A 19,639-nucleotide genomic window follows, 5' to 3' on the forward strand; every position below is an offset into this window, starting at 1 on the left:
CGCCCAGAACCTGACAGCTCACTCGTACCACTCGTCCCACACCACCACATTGAGGCTAGATGTATGAGGGCACATCTGTATATATAAATGTATTTTTGGATTATATGATATTTCTAAGTATACCATTTGTATTTAGCAAATATACATATGTAATGTAATTCAACAGTTTTTGCATGACAAAAGGGAGCCATTACCATTTCAAAATCCTTTGTCGACCCAGGAATATAATGTATCACACCAATTGCATAAGTTAATATATTTAATAAAAATACATTTTTTACATATAATTTTAGCATTGTACTTTATTTTCTTTCAATATTGCATCAATAATTTTTGGCTTTCAGAACTGTTTCAGAACTGACACACGGGTGTCATTAGGGATTTATTCTTGTCTGGTATCATAGTGTTTGGCAGCACATTTAAAAAATAGGAAACTTTGTCCAGTGCATGACGCAAATTGAATGAAGAGGCTCAAAAAAAAATCAATGTTCACATTGATTTCTCTTTTCTATGTGTTCACTCTCATTGATGTCTGTAAAACAAACACTTAGTTAAGAAACATAATTTTGTAAGCCTTACACAAAATTCGGAGCAGGGAAACACAACAAAGCATAAATTTATATTCTCAAGTTTCGTACCTGGAATGCCCTCACTTCCTTCCTCCCTTCTGATCCCCAAATCTTCCGCTCTGACCCCATCTGACCTTTGCACCTCCTCTATTATTGCTCTGTCGTCTCCCTTTCTCTACTTTCCTCTTTCTCCCTATATCACCTTCTCTCTTATCCCTCCTCTGTTTCTCCCTTCTTCCACCTTCTCCACCGCAGCCAAAATTGTTTTACATCATATATAGTGCACAATGTACGATGCCAGAAATGATTTAGATTCAATAGGGCCCATTCAGAGCTACACACAAGTCAGTCACAATTATGCTCGCCTTATGTGCACAGATCTAAGGACCTCATTCAGAGTCGGTCGTAGCGGCCGCACGGTCGTACGGGCTATGGCCGCAAAATCATAAACGGAAGCGATCGTACGGCTGGTCGATCGTAAACAAAGTGACGCCCATTCGTTAGCACTGCACCTCCTCTAGCTACCGACTGATCTGATCGAACGAACGAGACAGTCGTAGTCAGGCGCTGTCAGGCGCTGTCAGGCGCTTTATGCTAATTATGTTGTGATGGTTGCGGACGTATGTGTTATATTGATGGTCACATGTCATGTTTACATGGACTATCGAACAGCTTGTTATTAGCTTGTTGTCAATTATCTAATTAGAGTATTTAAATCTTGCTGTTCTTTTTATTCAGTTTTTTTTAATGTGTCAATAAACTTTATTGTTTTTTTGTGGGGGTTTTCACCGTTCTCGTTTTTTTAAAATAATTCCAAAACAAAGTAATGTTTATTATCTGTGAATGTACTGTTGCTAATTGTGTTAACTTTAAAAATGCATGTGCATTTTGCGTTAGGATCATTTGCATCTTATGTTTGCAATTGCACACTGCTTGTTTTAACCAATCAAATCTGAACTTATTTTTCGGGTCACATGATTAAAGGATTGTCCAATAGTGGTTTTTTTAGGAAACTGAGTAAATATTTTAGCCAATCATCTTTATTTTACCCCATGAATATTTCATGTTTTTTGTAAAATCTGCCATTGCCATCATGAGAGCAGCGGCCTTTACCCGTCGGGAATTATCTATCCTGGTAAATATTTTGGACAGGCGGCTTACAAATGCCCAGCCTCCCATTTCCAACCGCTTACAGCGTGCGGCCTAAGCGGAGGTGAGTAGAGCCCTTCGCCGTGCGGGATTTCGGTGCAATATAGCGCAACTAGAGAGGCGGTGGTCCGATTTGCGCCGCCGGTCACCAGTCCTTTTGGGTAAATTGCGGGCGCGATTATGCAGACGTAAGTATGCGTTTGTATAAATGTTAAAATTAGTGGACTGTTAAAAATGTCTGTTCCTTTTCCAATTATTTTATTAAATGTAAATAAACCCTCCTGTATGTTGTCCCTATTGTCCTGAATGTGTAAAGTGTACTTGTATTGTGTTGCCGAAAGTGAAAACTAAACTTAGATTTTTTGTATTATCTTTAAATTTTAGAACCACAGCGGAGACAGAGAAGGGCCCACAAATTTGGCCGCAATGCAGGTCCCAACCTGCAGCCCTCCCCCTCACCTTCCCCATCCGCTCTACCCTGCCCTTCCTCCCCACCACCATACTCCCCCAGTAACCCTCCCTCCCTCTTCCAAAACTCCCCTAGTATTCCTCCCTCCCCTGCCCACTCATCCCAAATCACCACTCCCGTGCCCGAGTCCTCAACCCAAATATCCCCTCCCTTGGATTTTTTTCAGTCAATTTCCCCTCCCACCATTCCATCAACTCCAACTCTATCGCCATCTCCATCTCCAGCACCATCTCCATCGGGTGCTTCCTTGCCAAGCTCTGATGGTATGGTTGCTTCCTTGCCAGGTTCTGATGGTATGTGTTTTTTAATATTATGTTTTTTGCCTTTTTTTCAGTGTTGTTGTTATCCATGTTTTTTTTTTATATTTCGGCTGTGTGTTTGTTTTCATTTTTACAGTATGGGTGTCATAATCATTGCGCAGTAATCCTGTTACTCAATATTTTGTGGTTATGTTTTGTGCCTGGGCCCTTTTTTGGGGGGGGTTCCCAAAAATGTATTCCATTTTTTGGTTTACAGAATGCTTTTTTTGTGTAAAAATTGATTACATTTTGATTTGTATTTTAGATTTAAATAAAACATGTCACAGAACTTGGGAAGGTGATAGGAACCAGACTAACCTTGTTAATGTTGTGTACACTGTGATTAAAATGTACTAAGATGTAACTTCATTAGGAAAAGTGATGTTAGCCATAGCAAACAAACACATTGTAGTTTTGGATTATCATGAACATTCTAGAAGTGAATACGTGCAGTGTGTTTTAAGGATATGGCCATCATGATGAGGAATACACCTCCCAGTTGTTTATAAATCATCCTAGGGTATTATTGATTATGCCACATAGTTAGGTTTTCAATGTGTTTTTACACCATAAAAGTTTCAACATAATAATGTTGTGTGGAGTCAACTTTAGAACAAACCCTAACATCATTGTGTCTACCCACTGTTTGGGACATTGAATAATGTTTAATGTTAAAATGTGGGTCATTTTTTAGATGTTTTTAACCTACAAATACATTTTTCTGTCCACAGATCTAACCACCATACTTGTTGGAATACGAGAGGAGCTCACTCGAACAAGTGGCCATCTATTGGAGGCCTACTGCTGCCTACAGTGAATTTTGGGGAGTCTGGAGCGGTTTTTGGTTTTTGTTCCCTTTGTACATTTCAAAATGTTTACATTTCCAGGAAAGTTTTTGTTCTAAAAACATTTGTCCTCTATTTTCATAAAAATTAAATGGTGTAATTCTGCATTTCAAATACTTTGTTAACAAAGCTGGGTGCCTTTCCATAGTGTAACTAATACAAAAATGTTTATTTTAACGTTAAGAACATTTGCAGTAATGTTTTTTTTGATTTTTGTTTGGGGTTGCCCTACATTATCCACCTCAAAATGGGTTTCAAAATACATTTACACCAAACCTTTTTTTTTTTGGTAAAACATTTATTAAATAACAAACATGTTGCCAACATGCTTTTAATTGTAAAAAGCATTTCATCACAGAATCACGCAAAAAATGGCCTCATGTTTTTCTAAAATAAAACATCTTGCTAAGTCAGACAGAAAAACAACAAAAGCCAAACTCAAACATAATATTTGTTTTTTAACAGACAATATAAAAAAATGAATCAAAATTACCTAAACATGTGGTGGTATATCCGTAAAAATTATGTTAGTTGTCCAAAAACAGTACAGGGTATTGCCAATGGGTTCCATTAGTTTTTCAGTTTCGGAAAGTGTTTTGATTTTTGAAAAAATAAAAAAATTAGGTAAGTATAAAATTAAAAATAAACTAAAAAATTATTACCTAAAAAATCTTGAAACCACAGAATCACGTCTGGCCCCCTCTGACAGCATCACAACACCTTTCCCCGGGGGGGCATCCTCTGGAAAGGCATCCTCTGGCTGCATGGGTACTCGACTCCTTATTGCAATGTTGTGTAAAATCCCACACAGGACCACAATGCGAGAAACCTTATCCGGTGAGTACATCAGTGCACCACCAGAGTGATGGAGACACCAGAACCGGCCCTTTAAAAGGCCAATACAGCGCTCCACCACCTGCCTGGTGGCAGTAAACACAGCATTATATTGAGTTTGTGGCCCTGGTGTGGGATTCAAATAAGGAGTCAGCAGCCAGGGCGTGCAAGGATATCCACTGTTACCTGATGGAAATGGGACACCAAAAGATCCATAAATTGTCAATGAAAACATGTTTACATATTACTATAGCTACATACTGGATTTATACTTACCAAGAAGCCACACGTCACCAGCTTGCAGTGTGCTTAATTTTGGCCAAATCCCTGAATGCTGGATCACGTACGCATCATGGCTGCAGCCTGGAAATTTGGCATTCAGAGAGAGGATCTGGAGGGAGGCATCACATAGCACCATTACATTTAGCGAATGGAAATGTTTATGGTTCCTATAGATTTGTTCCCTGAATGCAGGGGGCTGAAGTGCTATGTGAGTGCCATCCATTACCCCTATCATGTGTGGAAAGCCTGCAATCTCAAAAAACTTCTGCTTTACCACATCAAGGGCTTCCTTATCCAAAGGCATACTAATAAAATGTGCTATATGATTGAAGAATGCATCTAGCACACGCCTCAGGATCCATGAAAATGAGGGCTGGGAGAGGCCACCCACCAGCCCCACAGTGGTTTGGAAGGACCCAGAGGCATAGAAATGTAACACCGCCAACAACTGTGCAAGTGGTGTGATTGCTGTAGGAATGTTAATCTGGCTTTCTAGATCACTCTTTATTATTGAAAGACTGTCTAGGATAATATTTGGAGGCAGGCAACCACAGCATCAGGCATTCCAAAAAGGGTGACGCGTGTTCTATATATCTTAGCCCTTGCACACCTCCTATGCCTACGCCCAGGAGGAGGCTAAGGAAGGTTGGTGGGGGGCAACATGGCCACTATTAGCTGGCACACATGGCTCTGTAAAGTTAGAATTTAAAAAAATAAGCGGTGTTGAGAAAGAATTTTCAAAATTTTTCAAAAAATACTTAGCTTAGTAATAATGGTGCATATTCTTACAGGGTCGGGCTGTGCCATCTTCGGGAACCCCTACAGGTGTTGTTTGTGTATGGGTTTTTATTTTATGGAAGAAAAAGAAAATAATATTTAAAAAAAAAAACACGTCTATTACTACTATTATTGTTAAAACAATCCTTAACTTTGAAATTGGGCAATATAACATAATTATTGTTTTATCAATAAAAACCACAAATGCATTATTAAATGTAAAAAAGACAGCATAAAAAAAAACTTTTAGGTTTTTAAAAATAGACACTTACCTGAATCCAGTACAAACTGGACTGTTAAACACCTAAAACAAAACAATATAACATGACAATAATTGTTTGAATAATGTCTTTTTTTGGTTTTAAATTCCAAAAAATAAAAAAACAGCTTGCAGTAGGCTGGCACACTTTCTGGAGTCTGCAAAGAACGTTGTTATTTTGTTCCTCCAAAAACATGTCCACCCAAAAACACAAAGTAACCAGGTTTGTTAAATTTATGGACAAACACAAAATTTAAAAAAACCACCCCCCCAAAATAATCAAAAAAAACAACAAAAAATGGAACCCCCCAAAAAAACAAATAAAAAACCCACCCTCCCAAAAAAAAAAACACAAGCACCACTCAACACACACAAGCACCACTCAAACAACACACACAAGCACCACTCAAACAACACACAGAAGCACCACTCAAATAACACACACAAGCACCACTCAAACAACACACACAAGCACCACTCAAACAACTCCAAACACTGTAAACACTAGCAATCCCTTCCTGCACCACAAATCACTCCAACTACAACCCACAAGTAAGGGAACATTTGGCTTTGCCTTAAATAAGGCCAAAAAAACCACAATGATTGAATAATGCAGACAAGGTGTGCATTGCACGTAGGCAAATAGGGATGCATGGGTAACCAATCCAGGGATGCGCTCACATCTCGGACAACCCACGCAGTGATTACGGAATGCAGGCAAGGTGTGCATTGTACATAGGCAAATAGGGATGCACGGGTAACCAATCCAGGGATGCGCTCACATCTATAAAATAGTCATCAAAAGCACTATTCTTCATGCTCTCTCACAAGTTTTGAAAATGGCAAGCGAGGAGCATGGTGGGCAAAGGACAAATGAGGCAGGTAAGTGTTAAACACATTTTTTAAAAAACACAGTAACAGTTCATATCTTCCAAAAATGCATTTTTTATTGATCAAAATTAAAAAATATTGTAGGTGCTGGGAATCCACTACCACCACCAGAGGAGAAGGAGGCGGGGCCAAGCAGGCCAAGGCCCACAAATCCACCATTTTCAAGGCTAGAGCTTGAGACATTGGTGACCATGACAATGGATAACCTTGTCCATGCCCCAACAAATATGGGGGCTGGAGCCAAAGACAGGATTTGGGAGGAGATATCCAGGGCTGTTAATGCCGTAGGGACAACCCACAGAACCATGAAAGTCGTCAAAAAAAGGTAAGAAAATGATATTGTGAGTGTACTGAAGTCAAAAGTGAGATCTTAATTAAATAAACTAACCCTTAAAAAATGCCAAATCACATTGTCAGATGGACTGATTTCAAATACCAGCTGAAGAGGAAGCTACGGAGTAGGGTGGACCATGCTGCGGGGACAGGTGGTGGTCCCATCCCTGAGGAGCTGACCTTGACGAGGTTGGAGACGTTGGCTCAGGGATGTGTGATGGAAGAGGAGATAGTCGGCGTGTCCACTATGGACACTGACATGGCCGACTTCACATGTGCAAGAATGTAAATATTTTTTGGATTCAAAAAAGTATAAAGTATATTTTTTTTCCAGACTCAGAGGAGGTAGTGCCTGCTCCTGAGGTCAGGACTGGGTCCAGCACAGATGGAGACTCTGCTGGGGAGGATCCGAGTACTCCATCTGGAGACCCTGTGGAGTCTACTCCAGGGCAACCATCGGAACGAGCAGTGCCTCTCCTCACCAGGTTGGTTTCCCAAACTCAGGAGAACAGATGTGTTCTTCTGAGGATGGAGACCATTCTGGTGAGGGTGGCGGTGGCCCTGGAGACCATTGCTGGGGCCATAGATCGTTGGGCCAATACCCTGGAGCAGGCAAACCCACCTGCCATGATGGAGCGAGACTCCCTTCCTCCCAGGACCACCACCCCTGGCAGCCCAACAGCCACACCCGCAAGTAAGGAGAGCCCTATGCCTAGGCCTGAGGAAATACCATCTACCTCTGGCCAGGCCAGTCGGCGGGTTACATATCAGTCGGCTGTCCGTAGCTTACCTCTTCCTCCAAGCCGGCCCAAACAACGCAAGTAGCCCTGGATATCTCCTCCCTCACCTCTTGTCCAGTCCCCATATTTCTTTTCACCAATGTCTCAAGCTCTTTTTTTATTTTTTTTTATTTTAATTTTAGAATTGTATTTTTTATTTTTTATTTTTATTTATAGGCAAATGTTGCCCTAACAATTGTAACTAAAATTGTGATTAAAGGCTAATTTCCTAAAAAAAACTAAATTTAATTAACAAAATGTCTATATTTAACTATATCAATGTATACATGGTTTAAAAAGTATGGTATCTGAAAAGGCTGCTATGCAAAGTACAATGCTATAGGTTTTAAAAAATGCCCCCAAAAAATAAGTTAAAAAAGCACAAATAAACAGTTGTGTTACGAATTCCCTAATGCACACGCAAGTGAAATCATTTACTAGGTAATTAGCAGTGTTAATAGTTACAATGCACCAATCTTAGCTGCTTGGTTTGTGTGGTTCCAATTAGAAACATCACAAGTAACATCGGATTAACGATTGTACTGTTGTGGCTTACGGATGCTTCTTGCCTACCTTAGCCTGGACGATCATCCTGTTTGTAGAGTGACGTTGTCATGCATCCGCAATTCATGGTCGTACGAAGCAAATAATTTATGCACTCCCCTAAAATGCCTGGAAACGCTGAAGCACGTCTCCGTTTGCAGACCACCACCCCCGTATACACTCACAAACGGACTTTCCTGTCAATCAAGTTTCGCAAGCCACTTCCGTTTCGGAAGCCCTATGACCGACAGTATTTTGCATTGGTAGAGCTTGTACACACATGCGCACAGCTAGCCATGCGCAGGCGCAGAAAGAAAAACATCGGATGCATAAAGCCGTGCGGCGCTACGACCGACTCTGAATGAGGTCCTAAATGTGGATATTTGCCATGTTGTATGCATATATTTAAATTTGTTGCTTGATGCTGGCTGTCTGGTACAAAAATAATCTGTTTTTTTTCTTTATAGTGACACGCGTGGCTTCATGATATCATGCACACCACACCACTGACAGAGGAGCAGCCACCCAGAAGACAAAGTACGTGTGTGGGCTGCCGGGTGCTGGCTGGAGAGACAGAAGGCTGTTAGCTGAAGAGACATAAGGGGGCTGGCTGGGTAGATAGAATGGTGCTGGCTGGGACAAAGATGGGTGCTGGCTGGAGAGACAGAAGGGGCTGGATGGAGAGACAGAAGGGTGTTGGCTGGAGATACAAAAGTGTGTTGGCAGAATGTACATAATTATGCTGGCTAGAAAGACAGAAGGGGCTGGAGAGATAGAAAGGGGCTGGCTGGAGAGACAGAATGGAGCTGGCTGGAGAAACAGGAGGGTGCTGGCTAGGGAGACAGAAGGTGGCTGGAGTGACAGAAGGGTGCTGGCTGGAGATACAGAAGGGGTGTTGGCTGGAGATACAGAAGAGTGCTTTCTGGGGAGACAGAAGGGGCTGGAGAAACAGAAGTGCACTGGCTTGGGAGACAATAGGGGGTGAGCTGAGGAGAAAAAAAGGGTGTTGGCTGGAGAGACAGAACAGGTGCTGGTTGGGGAGACAGAAGTGTGCTAGCTGGGGAGATAGAAGTGTGCTGGTTCAGGATACAGAAAACTGTTGGCTGGTGAGACAGAAAGCAACTGGGGATACAGAAAGGGGCTGGAGAGACAAAAAGGGTCTGGCTGGAGATACAGAAGGGTACTGGCTGGAGAGACAGAATGGTACTGGCTGGAGAGACAGAAGGGGGCTGGCTGAGAAGACAGAAGGGCGCTGGCTGGTGAGTCAGAAGGGTACTGGCTGACGAAACAGAAGAGGGCTGGCTGAGAAGAAAGAAGGAAGTTGAAGAGGCAGGAAGGGGGCTGGCTGGAGATACAATTGGGGGCTAGATGGAGAAACAGAAGGGCACTGGCTGGAGTGACAGGAATGTGCTGGCTGGAGAGACAAAGGGTGCTGGCTGGAGATACAGAAGGGTGCTATCTGGGGAGAAAGAAGAGGACTGGCTGGGGAAATACTGCAGGGATATTGAGACAGAAGAAGACGAGTTGGCTGGGGGGGGCACTGCTGTCTATTTAGCCTCCAGTAGCCTGGTATGAACTTTTCCCCTTGAGGTGGAGATATGGCTAAAATAATTATTCACTCATACAGTAGATGTGTGCAGTCAGCTACAGAAAATCCAAAGTGCCTAAAACCCCCAGATCTATTAACCAGATGGATATGCTGGCAACTGTGCACATTCTCTAACACGACAGGTCCTTTTATGGCTCTTTTGGTTAAAAAAAAAGTGTCTCCATGTCTGTGAAAGGTCCTTATATTTTGTGAAACTGTTTCCACTTAAAACAATTATCCTCAAATTATGTTCAATTGCCTTACAGTGGAAATAATAGTTTTAATCAGCCAGCGCGCCTACAAATCACCTAAGACAGAATGGACAGAAGTAAAGTTGGTAAAAACACCATGGAGCTGTTAAATGTAAACCAAATAAAACCATATAAATTATGAAATTCAACTGAAGAATAATAAAGTGTTCACACAGAAAGTTCCTCATCCTTGCTTCGCTTCTTTATCTTTTCAGATCCACAGTAATCTTGATTTCTCCAAACGTGTATAGGAAACAAATAAAGTAAGAAAAAAAATATTGTCTGGTATATTGTAAATGATTCATACTGTACGCCAAAGTGTAAGGTGTCAAGAATATAAATAGAAGTGAAAACATTGTATCTAGATGTCTAGAGAATCATTTTCCTGATATACCATATTTTCCAGAGATATATAAAAGATATTGTATATATAGTATATTTATATACAGGAGGACAGCTTGACATAGAGGCAATTACTGCATTTTGGAACACTAGCTGTAGAGCGTCTCATACATGGTTCTCCAACTTCCAGGGATTTATATGGAAGAAAAACATAACACCAAATTGTGCATGCCATTAAATAAGACCAATTAGCATATAAAGTGACACAAATAGTTGTTATGCTGATGTCTCAAGTACAATTAATGTAGTTCTGATTACTGGAAACAAAACATAGTTTAGAATTCAGTGTATAAGATGATACTGTAGATACATTTTCCTAATGTTCGCCAACCCGTTTCTACCAAAAAATGTTTCAATTTGGATAAGGAACGGTAAAACTTTCCAGTAATTAAAGTGAGAGCCACCAATCAAAATTGTCAGACGATATTCTTATGAATCAAGCTTTACTTCACAATGTGTTCCAAGCAAATTACAGTTAACATAAAGTGAATTTCACCATTACTGTGTTTCACAATGTATTCAGAATAACGAAAGCATTGAAATCCACCAATACAGGAATGCCTAACAGCTATCATGTAAAACAGTAGAACAATACAAAATCAAATATTATAGATATCGTAAAACATTTGTATTGAAAAATATAAGCTAAAAGAAATTTCTACTCATAAGGAAAGGAATACATGTAACTAAAGTTATCAATTTCTGTCCCAAAAACCGTTTTAGCTTACAATCTAAACTGAAGCCATTAGTAAAGAGGTTGTAGAGTTTTTAGGACTTTTCGCCATCATCTGAGGTTTTACAGGTGAAAAATTATTGCGCGCGTCCCCGCGTATCCCCGTATTCAATTTGGAATCGGCAAAAACGGGACCCGGCGAAAAATAAATCGGCAAAAATCCTATTATTTTAGGAGATATCAGCCTAACACCCCCCAAAAGATGCTTTGACATGGGGGATCACTATGGGTACCCCCAAATAGCCCTGCTAAAGGTATGTGGGGTCTTTAAACAGTCTCAATAGGTGCTGTATAGCGTCTTTGGGAAAGTGATGAAGAAGAGCATTTAGCAACTTTTGGGGGGAAAAATAAGGTGTCCCATCAAATTTGGGGTACATGAAAATGGGTACTAGCATATTTTAAAGTGGCTAATGTAAAGTTTTAAAAATCGTGAAAAATCCACCTGCTGCAACCACCTGCAATCAAAAAACACCTGCTGAATACTTGGGGACCCCTCCTGAGTCTATTTAACTAGTTTAGATTTGTGTGTCCCAAATTTTTTTTTCATCCCCAAAATGAAAGTACCTATTTTGGGGTGTCCTGTGGTCCATTTTTAATTTTTTTGACACAGAATAACTTTGGGGGACTGTCCAAGGGGTGCAGGGTGGTTTTTGGAAGTCTGTACCCAAAACCCCAATTTTGCACAGCCATATATACTGTAGTATCTATCCCCGGAATCAGAACATTGGGCCCCATGTATGGGAAACTCTATGACTGATGTTCCAAACAGCATTTGTCTTTATTGTAAAGATGACCCTCAATACATGCGAAGTAAGTGTAATAGGTATAGATGATTTATCTTGTTGATCTGCGATTTACAGCTATCAAAACAGGTTTTTCTGGAAAATTCAGGATATGAAAAGAATTGTGGCCAGTTTCCTGTTTACCTCCATGTATTGGAGTTTGGGATGCGTATTGGAGGCTAATGTTTCTTGTGTGTTGTAGCAGGAAATTGTTTCATTTTCCAGAACTCCCCCCTCGGACTGCGAACACAGCCTGCCCATCCTTTCTTCATGATTGTAGAGTGGTAGAGAACCAATAGGCTATGATCATATGGGGCAAGTGAAGTATGTCTTCTTGAAGCAACTTTTATCAAGATTTATCCAGTGTGGTTAGGTAGACCAAAATGTAGTTAATTCAATAAAAAAAATAATTGGGGGTACAGTATTCCTTATATAAAAGTTTTAGTTTGAATGCAATCTGTTCCTTAACCCACAGATCCACACTGGCACAGACTGATGCAGACTCACATTTCCACTGATTCGCAGAGATAATAACTGACCCAAAGAACATCTAGTTTGACAGAAGTCCACAAGCAGCTACTCTCCTAATGTATCTGGCTGCTCTGCTTTGTACCAATCTGAAGTTGCTGCCAAAGTCCTCAGTGTTACAGTCATCATTAACTCAGAGGATCTGACTTGGAGGAAGTTGCAGTAAAGTTACTTTTTGTTTTTGTCTGTTTCCTGAACCTTGGATATGGGGGCTGCAGAGGGAAACACTTCACGTCCTTCATGAAAATCTTCATACTTGGCATGTTATACAGAACATACTTATGACAGGACACATATCTATGCATCAAATACTATTAACAGACATGCCAATATAGAATCAACATGTCTGTCTGTCTATCTACGAGGGCTGATTGAAAAGTAATGAGAAATTTTTTTTGAATCAGATGACTCCACAGCAGTGGCGGCTCTAGAGGTGAGGCTGCAGTTCAAAATTCAAATAGGGGAACCACACCAACTGCCAGTTAGTTCCATCCATCCAAAGATGTTTGGCAGCTTTTGAAATGGAAGTTTGTGTAACTTCCCTATTTCAATTTTGGACAGCACTGAAGCCCCATCTGTGGAGCCGCCACTGCTCAACAGGATCTGAACATTTTTTTTTCAAAGTAGCGTCCTTCACATTCAATAAATTTTTTGCAGCGTTTCAACAACAATTGAAAGACGTGAAGTAGACTGTTTTGTGACATCATTTTTAGTGTTGCAACTGTGGCATTTTTCACTTAATCATCTGTTCTCTCCATGCAATTGTTTTTTCAGGGTTGGGAATGCCCAAAAATCACAAGGCGCTAAGTCCGGGCTATATGGAGGGTGTTCCAGTGCTGTCCAATTAGTTTCAGTCTGTCTTGGAGCAAAAAGCACCATGTGGTCTTTTCTTCCTCATGGCTCCAGACAAATTTGTTTTCAGGACATTTGCATATTAGTCATTATTAATCGTCTGTCCACGGGGAACCCAGTGCTGTAGGATTATACCGTGTGCATCAAAGAACAGAAAAATCATGACTTTACATGCCAAAGGAATCACACAGAATTTTTTGGGTGGAGGCAAATTTGCGTGTTTCCCTACACTGCACTTTTGTTTGGATTCCGGATCCAGCTTTGGCAATGTTCACATCTGTACGGGGTTGGTCTCCCAGAACGTGCATCATCAGTCACGCGCTTTTTACCCTCTTTGAAGTGCTTCCACCACCAAAATACTGCTGCACGACTAATTGTTTCTCCACCGTATGCTTGCCGTAACATTTCATGAGTTTCATTTACGCTTTTTCCAAGTTTAACACAAAATTCAATCACACATCTCTGATGTAATCTCACAGACATGTCTTCATCATCCACCATGACATTATTATTCAATCAGCCCCCATATCTATCTATCTATCTATCTATCTATCTATCTATCTATCTCATATCTAATTATCTATCTATCTATCTATCTATCTATATATCTATCTTATATCTATCTCATATCTATCTATCTATCTATCTATCTATCTATCTATCTCATATCTATCTATCTCATATCTATCTATCTATCTATCTATCTCAGAGCCGTAACTAGACTTTTTAGTGCCCTGTGCCAGAAACAGCATTGGTGCCCCCACTATTTTTTAAATAGGGAGATAACACAGCGATAAAGGGCCATGGTCTCATGGGGAAGATCCGGGGAAGAGATATGGGAGACCAGGAGATGCTGGGGATAAAATAAGAGGAATCTATAAGTGAGAATGATAATAAACAGAAAATTGACAGGTCCAAACAACACCCCCTGCCATGCGGTGCCCTGTGCCATGGCACTGGCCACACTAACCTAGTTACGGCCCTGATCTATCTATCTCATATCTATCTATCTATCTATCATCTCACTCTCTAGCTATCTATCTATCCATCTATCTATCTATCTATCTATCTATCTATCTATCTATCTATCTATCTATCTATCACATATATCTCTCTATCTCATATCTCTCTCTCTATCTCATATCTGTCTCTCTCTGTCTCTCTCTCTGTCTGTCTCTTCTATTTCATAATATATATATATATATATATATATATATCAAAATATCTATTTATTGCAATACCCAAGTAAACAGTAATACAAAATAAAATAAAACAGGTTATAAAAGTAGACTATATAAATACATCTTATGTAACTCACACTGAGACACCACCTGACAGATCAGGTCACAAGTTAAAATAAATCTTGAGACTTTTCATTTTATTATAACTCATCTGCACTCCAGGGAATTTAGCAACATTTGCAACTCACCGTATCCCATCCAGTAAAAGATAGAAGCAAGGTCAAAAATGGATGAAGTGAGAGAATAAAAGCGCGTAAAGTGCTTTGATGGCGAAAGGTTATACAAGCATGAACAGCACTTCTCATTGGTGGCACACATGTCTGGGATGTGTGATTTAATAGCCAAACTGAAGTTATTTGCAACTGTCTAAACCTTTCTCTTCTTCTGGCTGCTAAAACAAAATAACAGATTACCTGGTGCACTTAGGTGTCTGAGACAAATTGATCTTATATGTGTTGTACAATCGAAAGTTAATCAAATGGGTGATTTGTGAATTATTTCCAGTCATAGTTGGGACTGTTATTATCTTGGCTATAAATCATGCTGGCACAAGACATCGTTCTTCAGCCGCCAATTTACTGCGCCAAAAATCAGCTTTAGCTACAAAGATGTACTTAAATACATTAGTAATACAGGTTTGCTGCAACAGATAGTAAATAAATGTGGGTAGTACACACACACACACGCACACATAAATCACAGGAGCTCTTGGAAGTGTTAATTTAGGACAAGGAAACATCCATTAATTATTATTTGAGTTCAATAGTGTTATTAGTGTGCCCCTACTTGAACGTCAACCTTATGAATAGAACCATAGATTTACTGACAAGTGTATTTATTTGATGGCTGTTACTTAATTTATATTTCAGTTAAAGACAGGGTGATAACAGTGTGAAATGTAATTTTGCTTTTTGCATTTTATTTTTGCAAACCCTGATGCAATATATATTTTTACAGTTCCTAACAAAAACAAAAAAAATATTTGTTCTGAGTTCTGAGTCTTATTGTAAGTAAATATTTCTAATTCATTAGTAATAAAAATATATGTAAAACTCAGTTGTGTATTTACTAATATATGGGATACATGACGTTGCCCGGGTTGAAGATTGGACACTGAAGTACACCTGCAGTCCATTTGATTAACTTTTGATTGCATAACACATATAAGATCAATTTGTTTACATTGTCCTAGCCTATAACCCCATTCCATTGTTCCTGAAAAGGACCCCACTATTTGCTATCATGCATGCAAACAGTGGTGTAACTACTGTGGGTAAAAGCGGTGCGGCTGCTATGGTGCCGAGCTGCCTCTGTGGCTCACCATTGCCCCTGCACTCAGTCAAGCACACAAGGTGGACCGGTTCAGTCAGGGCCACCGAGGGGGGCCCGGGTGTCTGCGGTGTTGATTTGGTGCCGGCCCGTCAGCTGATTACAACGCACACCGGCAGGCAGATATCGAGAGACATCATCGCCAGTTGCGAGGCAATCAGTGCACTGTCTTTCCTTGACTGCTGCTGCCTGCCAGTGTGCCAGCTGTAAATTAGCTGGTGGCCCAGCACCAAATCCACTGCTGTTGGCTGCTGATGACACACAGGGGGAGGCAAGAGGCTGCTGGAGGGTCATGGGAGGTGAGTTACAGAGGGGGCATAATGTGTAAGGGCATTACTGTGTGGCATAATGCTATATAGGGGCATTACTGTGTTGCATAATGTGTAATGGGCACTACTATTGTGTGGAATAATGTGTTATATGGGGCACTACAAGTATGTGGTATAATCTATAAGGGCATTACTGTGTGGTATAATGTGTAAGAGGCATTACTGTGTATTGTAAGGGACTTTACAGTGTGGCATAATGTATAAGGGGCATTACTACTGCATGGCATAATGTGTATAAAGGGTACTACTATGTGGAATAACATGAATGGGCTCTGTGTGAGGGTAAATGTATGTGTTTTTGTTTACCTCTGAAATGCCTTTTAAGATCTTGGTATGTAGCCCAGAAAGTTCTACTTATACCCTTGCATGCAAACACAGAGGGCAGACTAATATATATGGTTACTTTAAAAAGGACTAACTCTGGATTTAATAAGAACTTGGTTCATCATCAAGTTTGCTCAAACTATAAGGTTAAAAGGATACTTTTCAAGCTTTCACAGATGTTTTTGGCAGTCTGCAAATTTCGACTGGAGCCAACCCCGGGACCTGTGTAATTTAAGAGTGTCCCCATTTTTAGGGATTGTTTGACAGTGAGTGGCCCTGATGAAGCTCAAACCTAGGAAAAAACTAATCATGTTCAAACTACACCATCAACCAAATTTTGTGGTGCTAAGCCTAAAACTCAGGCTGTGCATAAAGGACAAACAGACAGGCATGCTTTCTCACTTATTATATAGATATCTGGGAGGTGGGGCAGGAACTCTTGCCTCTCTGCTGTGGTGTGGAGAAAAAGAAGAAATTACATTATGGAGAGTGGAGAGAGACAGCGTAAGAGAAGTCACCCTACATTCAGCAATCAGGTAACATCAGAACTGCGTGTATGGTAGATACTTGATCATACAAACCCACCATCATTACCCCCAATCTTTGCATTTGGGGTACAATGGAAACACTAAAGATTAGTAAAATATTTGCTGTGCAGATCAAGAAAAATAGTAATGAGCGTGTAGCAAAATGCAAGCATATGGAAGGATCCATGTAATGAAGTTTTGTTCTTTATTAGAATAACGAATACATGGCAATATGGCCAACCAATGTTATTTTAATCTCAACAGAGACATTCCTCAGGGGAAACCAAGCCAAACAATACATTAGTTTAAATAGACAAAATGGCTCCAAAGAAAGTAAGTCAATTGGATAATTACATTTAATTAACAGTCTCCTGTGTATGCACAAGTGTGCCTGTATCAGTGAAGCTGAGTACAGTGATTTCAAAGATAAAAAAACCTTAAATTTAGCTATAAAAAAAGACAGCAGTACATGGTCACAGCAATGTAAAAAACATATTGTGATAAAATGAATGTACAAACACTGTAAAATTAAAACAGCATAAAGCAAACACCTAAGACAAAAATAACAAGAGGTAGATTTGCACATAATGAAACACAACATTTGACGTAAGAGAACAGCAAGCAATTTAGCTGCCATAATTTATTATTATTATTATTATTATTATTATTATTATTATTATTATTATTATTATTATTATTGTGTATAGTCAAAAGCAGATAGAAACTAACCTACCAGTAACACAATAAATGTAGGCATAACATTTCTACAATAATTTGCCAGAAAGATACTAGTGACATAATATGAGGACTGTTTAATGTATGCTACAATGTTATAATGTGCATTTAGATGTTTTGCCTTGTTAATGTATTCAGGTATTCCTTCTGCATCAGCATGGGTATATGGGGATGTATTGATAAAGATTATGTACAGGAAGCTGGACCTTCACCACTTGCAAAACCTACAGGAAGCTGGGAACTGAAGGACCCCTGGTGATGTCACATAAGCATGAATGAGCTTAAACTGTGTGAGTATAGATCAGGGCCAAAAATAAGGGGGCACGTGACCCGGGTGCCAGACTTGAGGGGGCACCGGGGAGAGACTACCGGGAGGCTAGGTTGCTGCTCTTTTGGGTTTTGAGCTGCATCAAAGCCTTGAAAGGCACAGAGACACCGAATGTGGTGCCAGTTTCAAGCCAATCAGTGCTCGTGGACCAGCAGCCAATCAGCAGAGGCTGCCGGTCCATGAGCTCCAATTGGTTTGCCTTCTTTTCGCCCTCTTTGTTGTATTTTTTTGGGGGGCGGGAAATTATGGCCTTGCCCCAGGTGACAAAACTGGCAGTTTAGGCTCTGTATAATAATACATATATATATATATATATATATATATATATATATATACAGTATATATACAGTCAGGTGCATAAATATTGGGATATTGACAGAATTTACATATTTTGGCCTCTATTCACCACCACAATGGCTTTGAAATGAAGCAAACAAGATGTGCTTTAACTGCAGACTTTCAGATTTAAGTTGAGGGTAATTACATCCAAATCAGGTGAACGGTGTAGGAATTACAATGGTATATGTGCCTCCCACTGTTTAAGGGGCCAAAAGTAATGGGACAAACTAAAAATCCTAAATCTAACTTTCACTTATTAATACTTTGTTGCAAATCCTTTGCAGGCAATTATAGCCTGAAGTCTGGAATGCATAGACATCACCAGATGCTGGGTTTCATCCCTGGTGATGCTCTGCCAGGCCTCTACTGCAAATGTCTTCAGTTCTTGCTTGTTCCTGGGGCATTTTCCCTTCAGTTTTGTCTTCATCAAGTGAAATGCATGCTCAATCAGATTCAGATCAGGGGATTGACTTGGCCATTGCATAACATTCCACTTTTTAGCCTTAAACAACTCTTTGGTTGCTTTTGCAGTATGCTTCGGGTCATTGTCCATCTGCACTGTGAAGCGCCGTCCAATGAGTTGCCCTAAACACTTCAGAATTCATTCTGCTGCTTTTGTCAGCAGTCACATTATCAATAAATACAAGGGAACCAGTTCCATTGGCAGCCATACATGCCCACGCCATGACACTACCACCACCATGTTTCACTGATGAGGTGATATGTTTTGGATCATGAGCAGTTCCTTTCCTTCTCCATACTCTTCTCTTCCCATCACTCTGGTACAAGTTGATCTTTGTCTCATCTGTCCATAGGATGTTGTTCCAGAACTCTAATGGCTTTTTTAGATGTTGTTTGGCAAACTCTAATCTGGTCTTCCTGTTTTTGAGGCTCACCAATGGTTTACATCTTGTGGTGAACCCTCTATATGCACTCTTGTGAAGTCTTCTCTTGATTGTTGACTTCGACACATATACACCTACCTCCTGGAGAGTGTTCTTGATTTGGCCAACTGTTGTGAAAGGGTTTTTCTTCACCAGGGAAATAATTCTTCTGTCATCCACCACAGTTGTTTTCTGTGGTCTTCCGGGTCTTTTGGTGTTGCTGAGCTCTCCGATGCGTTCTTTCGTTTTAAGAATGTTCCAAACAGTTGATTTGGTCACACCTAATGTTTTTGCTATCTCTCTGATGGGTTTGTTTTGATTTTTCAGCCTAATGATTGCTTGCTTCACTGATAGTGACAGCTCTTTGGATCTCATATTGAGAGTCGACAGCAACTGATTCCAAATGCAAATATCACACCTAGAATCAATTCCAGACCT

This window comes from Taudactylus pleione, unplaced genomic scaffold (assembly GCF_031769625.1).
Source record: "Taudactylus pleione unplaced genomic scaffold, aTauple2 ptg000174l, whole genome shotgun sequence".
NCBI lineage: Eukaryota > Metazoa > Chordata > Amphibia > Anura > Myobatrachidae > Taudactylus > Taudactylus pleione.